This window comes from Leptosomus discolor, chromosome 3, assembly GCF_034619465.1.
Source record: "Leptosomus discolor isolate bLepDis1 chromosome 3, bLepDis1.hap2, whole genome shotgun sequence".
Taxonomy (NCBI): Eukaryota; Metazoa; Chordata; class Aves; order Leptosomiformes; family Leptosomidae; genus Leptosomus; species Leptosomus discolor.
This window is the reverse complement of record NC_141393.1, coordinates 67,976,892-67,984,457: the sequence shown is the minus strand read 5'-3', so window position 1 is coordinate 67,984,457 and position 7,566 is coordinate 67,976,892.

The following is a 7,566-nucleotide window of genomic DNA, read 5'->3' as shown; positions in this document are numbered from 1 at the left end:
TAGAGGGAAGAGCTCCCCCTGGGGTGTGTGTCAGGGGGTGTGTGTGTGCGTATTCAAGTGCTTTCCTGGTGCAGGGATGTGGACTCCTGAAATTGTTGGGTTTGCTGAGGCCACTGCAGTGGAGATTGCTGGGGTGAGCTGGGGTTTGAAGAGAAGTGAAGCTGGCTGTGGAAAAAAAAAAAAAAGACCCGAGTCTTCCTCCAACTTCATACTAGGTTGGGTTTTGCATCTTCTTTGCCAAGGGTGGAAGAAATGGCAACTAGGGCCAGAGCAAACAGCTTTAAAACTCAATGCAGGTCCTCCCTCTTCCATCCCTCCAGCTTTCCCAGACACTTGCTCACTCCCCTTCCACCCACTCAACACAGAGCCCACCATGAAGCCAGTGGCTCATCCCCTGGCCAGTTAAGCACAACCACCTCTGGTGCTGCTGTCTGCTCCCATGCCCTTCCTACAGCATCCATGACCCTACAGGCATTGTGGCAGACTTCTTTCTGGAACTAAAGGCAGTTGGGTCAGCCCCTCCTGCATGTGGTGCTCTGTAGCAGAGGGAACTACTTCTTTTTTTTTTTATTAAAGAGTGATAAAATACACCAGCACACATGGTGGCATCTTCATACAGATGAGTTGATAGTCCCTTAGGTCTGGAAGTGAGCTAAACCCTCCCCTCTGCCCTCACAGACTCTGGGACAATCAAAATTTACTTTGTCCCATGTTTTACAGTGGCTTAGTACCTTAGTGGGTCCCTCTGGGCTGCTGGTGGTTACGGGAATGATGTTGCTATGCTTGAAACCCAGAAAGGGTCAGTAAGCCCCTCAGTCTGGCTTCTTGCATGGCTAAGTGAGAGCGCCCCAGAAATGTAATGTGCTGTTCTCATGGGCAACAGCTCATGCTTGATATTTATAGAGAAATGGTGCTTTGAGAAGACCCCATTTTTTAGCCTCTCCTGCTGTTCTCTAGCTAGGGCTGAACCTTGCTGTTACTAAGGGAAATTGTAGACATCTCTTCACAGTAAAGGCAAAAAAATAAAACTGCTTTGCTTTCCTTCCCATCTTGTCAGGAGCACCCTGCTGTTCCCCTCTGCTTTCTTCCCATCTCACAAAGGGAGTGGATTCTCTTTCTTGGTTGTGCTTCTTTCTAGAAAGCTGGTTGCTGAGTGTGTCCATGCAGCCATACTGTATCCCTTCAGTTGGCTTCTAATAGTAAGCAGAAAGAAAAGTGCAACAGTTTGGGAGAAACGGGGGAGTTTGGAAGACCTGGGGTTAAGTCTCTGTTGTGCTTTGGATTTGCTGTAAAGCCTTGGAAAAGTCACTTCTGTGCATCTGCTCGCTACCTGTAAGCGTTGCCTCTGTCTGCATCAATGTGGTCTGGTCAACTCTTTTAGCATTAAATGGTAGTCATTGTGTCACTTTTTACCATATTCTATCCACAGAGGAAAATATGTGGGTGATAAGCTGAGCCTCAGACATTTGTGTTTCTCAGGTGCTTTCAGGAATATGACCCATGCTTTATGTCACAGGCTGGAAATACAGCAAAAAGCTATTTTGAGCCCTGCTAGCTTTAATTGAGATCCAGGCTCCTTCCAGTCCTTGCAAAATGAGCCTGACACCCTGCACTGTGTTGTTCTAGTGAAAATGTGTTTCTTAAGTTTTTTGCATGTTCTTTGGATAGACATTTGTGATCTGAGGTGTGCGTAATCTCTGTCACCAAAGGAATGGATACTCTGGCTCTGCAGGACTTGTCGAATGTGTGTCAGAATTCTACTTTCGTTTTCTGCTCTGGAAAATCACTGGCTGTGCAAGGATCTCCAATGAGAAAATGCTTGGTTAAAAACTCGGAGGGACACTTCGTGGTGAACCCACGGGAGAATCAGTTTCCCAAGTCTCCTCCTGTCTGCAGGGGCTATGAGGAAATTCATTTATTCTACTCAAAGCCTGCAGGTTTATAAATACAGACTCTTTTCTTCAGGTGAGTTGAAAGGGACAGCTTCTATTTGATTTCCTTTGGGACTGGAGCTTGCTATCTCTATTCCTCAGTTTGGGACTGCAGCAGTGGGGAGATGAGGGGAGGGGGGAAACCCAGGAGAACACTGAGAGGGTCTTGGCTTGTGCTGGACTAGGAAAACCTGTGTCGTGGCAAGGATAGGTAGCAAATCTTGTGATTAAAAGCCCGTTTAAAACTTGTGCTGCTGCAGTGCTGGTTTCCTGCCAGAAGGATTAGCCCCATTAGAGCTCTTGCTGCAGCATCTGTGATGGAGGTGGGTGAATGAGGAAGGGGCTGAAGACATGGTTTGGCTCTTAGGCTTAGGCTGAACTACCTGGCTTTGGAAGGTGAGGGCAAGGGACAGCTTTCCCTGGGCTGGTGCAACACTCAGAAGAACATGCTGGCATTTCTGGGGCCTCTGAATATTACCAGTGTGTTGAAGGTGGCTTTGCGCTCATGAGTGAGAGATGCTATCACAAGGAAACACACTGTGTCTGCAAGTTTGCAGAGCTTGTTGCAGAACTGAGGCTTGAGAAAACAGGTGGGCTGGCTTCTCTTTACAGTAATTTTTTTCCGATGCCATACTCGGGAAGATTCAAATACTCCTGGGACCTGTTCAGGTCTGAGGCTTCTCGGTCACTGGTGGGGTCAATTTCACCTTGCAGAATGGTTTGAAAGGCTCTTCACTGGAGCTCCTCACCCCCCTGCACAGGGATTGAAGGGTTGTGCTCCTTGGCTTGTGAGACAGAATGACCACAGTTGCTGTGAGAGAGCAGGAAATCACCTCTGTAAAGCTGTCCAGAAAGCCTTGAATTCAGGTACAAGCCTCATGTTTATAGAAACATAAAAGGAATCGTGGAAACTAAATATGGGTCAGAGCACCTGCAAGTAGAAAAATCAGAGGGATTGCAGGGTTACCCTAATTTCTCTGCCTTCAGATTTGCTGTGCTGATTTCAAACCTGCCTGGGATCCTAGGCTCTGAAGCAGTCTTTGGAATCCATATGAGGAATGAAATTTCTGGGGAAGGCAGCAGGTAAAAGATGTCATCTAAATGCCTGTTCCATGAGGGTCATATGCTGCTCAGTCATATGTGGGATGCTGCTGGCTGTGATGTTCCTGTTGAGCCCCAAGGGAGGTCAGACACCTGGAGAGGAATGAAGGGCTTTATATGCACAGTTGACGTGGACCTTAAACTTAGCTTCCTTCTGCTCCCTTATCTAGAGGATTGCCCCATAGGGCTCTGCATGCCCTCCTGGGCCCTTAGCAAGGATTCAGCTACTCTGCAGTCCTGAGCTTCATCACGGGGAAACTTCTTCACCTAGCTGCTGCCAGCATGCTTTTGGCGACCCTGGGTGTCCCGTCAGCTGTTACAGGCCATTAAAGGATTTGTTTCTCGGTGTATGAAAAGGCTTAATTCAATTCTCATTCTCTCCTGGCATTCCTCGGAGGTGAGTGCGTCCCCTCGGCATGAATCCTCCAGTGCTGCTAATTGACTTGAAAGTAGCTCGTGTCTCCTTGGAAATGTCACCCAGCCCTTTTCAAGTGCAATTCCAGGCAATCAGGATCAATATGTTTCTTTAGCTAAGGGTATTAGCACATGACTGACAGCCCTGCTGGCATTAGCTTATTCATATGGACTTCCAGATGCTCATTTTTCTTCCCTGTCTCAGCTCTGGTCCTAGTAAGGGGGGGAGAGAGCTTGGAGTGAAGCCATTCCCTGAGCTGCAGTTGTTTACAGAGCACTGGTGGGTATGGCGCTGGCTCTCCCATGCCTGGCCCAAATCTATAGGGTGCTCTTGTCTCCTGCCTTCCAGGAGAAATCAAACTGCATCACCCCATCCATTTGTTCATTGTATCATGGCCTCGAGATGTTTCAGAAAGGCAGGAACTGAATTTTTCTGCCCATGTTAATCAGCGTGGCGTTTCATTTGACATGAGAAAAGGTGTCAGCATATTTTTGCAGTACCTTTGCGCAGAGAATACTGTCAGTGTAATTATCTCTCCTTGGATCTCTACCCTCTCATGCTCCTGGGGAGGCTGCAGTCCACAGCAGAGGACTTCCCTTGCTTTCCTTAGCATGTGGTGATGCTGGGGTGGTCCTGTGCCCAAAACATTTGGGTTTGTCATTCCATCTTTCAGCAAGTATACATTCCTCTGCTTTCTTGCCTCAGAAATGTTTGTGAATTTGTCTTCCCAGCAGCCCTGCAAGGAAGGGGAGTGCTGCGCTCTATTTTTAGAGGTAGGGGGTGAAAGCACTGGGAAATTAATTTAGGGAAGCTTACAAAAGCACTTCTGCAAGTGACTTCAATCCGGGCCCAGATGCCCTCTACTTCCCTTGCCTCCCTCTCTAATAAGGCTGCCATGGCTGATGGACTTGCACCGCTCCTCTGGAGAGACCTCACATCCCTTCTGCACCCCAGCTGTGCCTCTTTGCCTGGGAAGCAGAGGGGACCTCACCTCCCAGTTTGGGAAACACTGACTCAGGGGGCTTAGAAGCAACAATTCAGAAGCAGATCAAAGAATATTTCAGCTTTTCAAAGGAAGAAACTGAGATGCTGAGAGACCAAGACCCATGTCCTATGCGAGGTGATATTTCTCAGACACGATTCTTCTTGGTGCCTGCCACCCTGCCTTGCAGCTAGCTGTGCTCCCAGCTCTTGAGAAAAGCTGCTCCCTGGCATTGGTACATGTTAGAGCCGCAGGAAAAAACCCTGAAGTTAGCTCCCAAGCGGCAAACATTAACATACAGAGGAATGAGGTCTGCTGCACTGTGGTACTGGGAAAACTTTGAGGGCTTCTCTGCCGTGCTGTGAATTTGAGTGTCTCCCTTGAAGGGCTGGTGAAGGCATGTCATTTGCTGCCACCTGGGATTTGTAACTGCTATTGAGGCAGAGGTGGGCAATCTGTGTCAGGGAGCTGCTGAGATCATGTTCCTGAAAGGCACGTCAAGAGATAAACAAGAAAGCCTGGAAGTTTTAATCTGTGAGGCTGCCCGGATACTTGCAGGTGCCTCTGACTGAATTTTGTGTCCTCTGAAATTAGTCAAGAAGGAGTTAACGCACGTGCCCTATGAGACAGCCAGAACAAGTGCATCCGAAACTCCGGCGATCAGAGGCAAGCAACAATTATTAACGCCTCGGCATTTAATGCGGCAGATCGCTTACGCCCCCAGTTATGTTGTGTGTTCAATTCCAGAGCACTCGCAGTTGTCAGTCAGCAGGTCCATAGATCATGGTGACCTTAGCATCATGTCAAGGGGCTTCACTCCATCAGGGATAATGAACATCTCCCACCGGTTTCTTCCTATCATTCATTTGAGATCCAGAAGTTCATCATGCAAATGACAAACAATGTTAATTTTCTGCAAATAATTCCTCCAGATGTCCACGGGATTCCAGCACTCCTTGCCCAGAACAGTAAAATATGTTTATCTTCCTCCCTATAATTCATCACCAGGCCCACAAATCTCCCCAAACTCTCTATAAACAAAGCGGGAGGCAGAGCACAGAGGATAATAGTTCACTGCAGCTGTGCTTCGTGGTCTCTCCATGATACATGCAGGGAAAGGAGTGTTGGAATAGGTCAAGAAGTTTCTTCTCAGGTGAGCTGAATTTGCACTTCGTCTACAGATACAGTGAGTGTGACGGTCTGAGCCAAGCCTCACGCAAACACACGTCAATGTAGGAAGAGAAACTCAGGAGGAATATTTCTGGACTTAAAATTTAGGTCTGGCATGCAGGAATGGCTGTATCTTGAGTGAAACCTGCTGCAAACCTTGTCTGCGTCACTAGAGGACTCTCCATCAGATGGTTTGGCTTTATCGTGGATCTGTATCAAGCTGTGTTTTCCGATGAGTACCAAGGCAAATAGGCAGAGTTTAGTTTCTCCGAGCATCTCTCACCTCCCTGAACTCCAAATCCAGCCAAAACTATGTGAAGAGCTTAAATCCAGGGAGGCTTGGGCCACGGAGCACAAGAAGATGTTTTGGCTTGGACAAATTTGAAGATATGATGCAGGAAGTATCTCCAGCCAATGTACCTGGAATAAGGCAGGCCCATGATGATGCAGCCAGCAAAATGGCTGTATTTTTTACTTGCACGAGGTCAGCAAGCAGCCAGGACAAAAATCCAAGGAGGATGGTGTGAATCCTGGGCTCCTGGCCATGCTCCAAGGAAAGTAAAGTTCAGGAGAATTTGAGGGCACCCAGGTTTGCCTCAGGCTTGAACAGCTTCTGTACTTGTAATTTATTTGTTTGGATATATGAAAATATATAATTTGGTTGGGTAAGTATAAATATATGTATTTTTTTATTTGGTTGGACACGGACAAAAACATGGACGTCCCAAAACTCTTTCTCATCTGACTGCTGAGAGCACCCAGCCACGTGTTCCTCCCTTGCGTTGGCACCCATGAGGTGCTAGAGTCAGCCTGGGGGCTCGGTCCTGAGTTACAGCATGGAAATGGCCTGACCTGGAGACAGGACTGTCTCAGCACAGGTGAACGATGGAGCCACCACCTAAGAGCAAGGCTTGCATGTGCCGGAGGAGGGAGCACCCGGGACTCCATGGGAGGTCCTGCGAGGGCATGAGGCCCCTCTAGCTGATGGCACAGCTGAGCAGTGTGTGGTGGGTGAGTCACTTAACAGGGTACAGCTTTGAATGCTCTTGGAGCATCCTCTCGACTTCAGCAGGGCTTTGCTTTGACAAGTGGGTATTGCTGCTCTGCTCTTCTCAATCTGTTTGCCACAACCCTAGCAGGCCCAGCTTTGCAGTGGCTTTGTCCTCTCCATTCCCCCTGCTCCTGCCAGCCCTCAGAGCACGCACCCACTCCCTCCCCTGCTGGCCTTTTCACACTGAAAGGGTTTTTAAACGTCCCTCTAAGCAGCAGCTGCTGTGTGGCTTTTTGGGTTTTTTTTTTTGGTGTTTTTTATGATGGGCTGGAAATTAATTTCTTTTTCACTGGTGTGGGACTATCCATTCCCCATGTCACAGTGCAGAATGAGCTTGTAACTCTCTTGACTGCCTTGTGGCTGAGTTATGGGGTCTTCTGTAGTGTAGCCCAAAGGGTTTAATTTAACTGTGGATGTTTTGAAGAAAGCAGTGGAGATCTGGCAACTGCCTAATGCTTTTGCTCTCCGTACACTTAGAAAGTTTTTCTTAATGTTTGCTTGAAAGGTTCCTTGTTTTCAATTAAGCTTAGAATTTCTCGTCCTTTCCACAGGTAGGGAAAGATGGTGGTTTTTTTTCCCCTTTCCTTTTTGCTTGTCTGAAGACTGTAACCATGTCTCCATCCTCTCTATACTGAGCATCGCAGATTCTTTCCATCTCTCTTTGCCAGCCATCTCCTATAGATTTCCAGTCACTGTTGTCTGTCTCCTTTGGACTGTCTCCAATTGTTCATACTGTCTTGGAGATCAGCATCCCAAACCGGACAACATGTTCCAGCTGAGATCTTAATAGTGCAGAAGGCATGTGAGGATAATTTGACCACTTATGCATGACAACATTTTTGTGCTTTGATCCTGGTTGCCCTTGGCATGATCTTGAACCTGTTTTGGGGCAAATGGGGTGAAGTGTTTCAGTTAC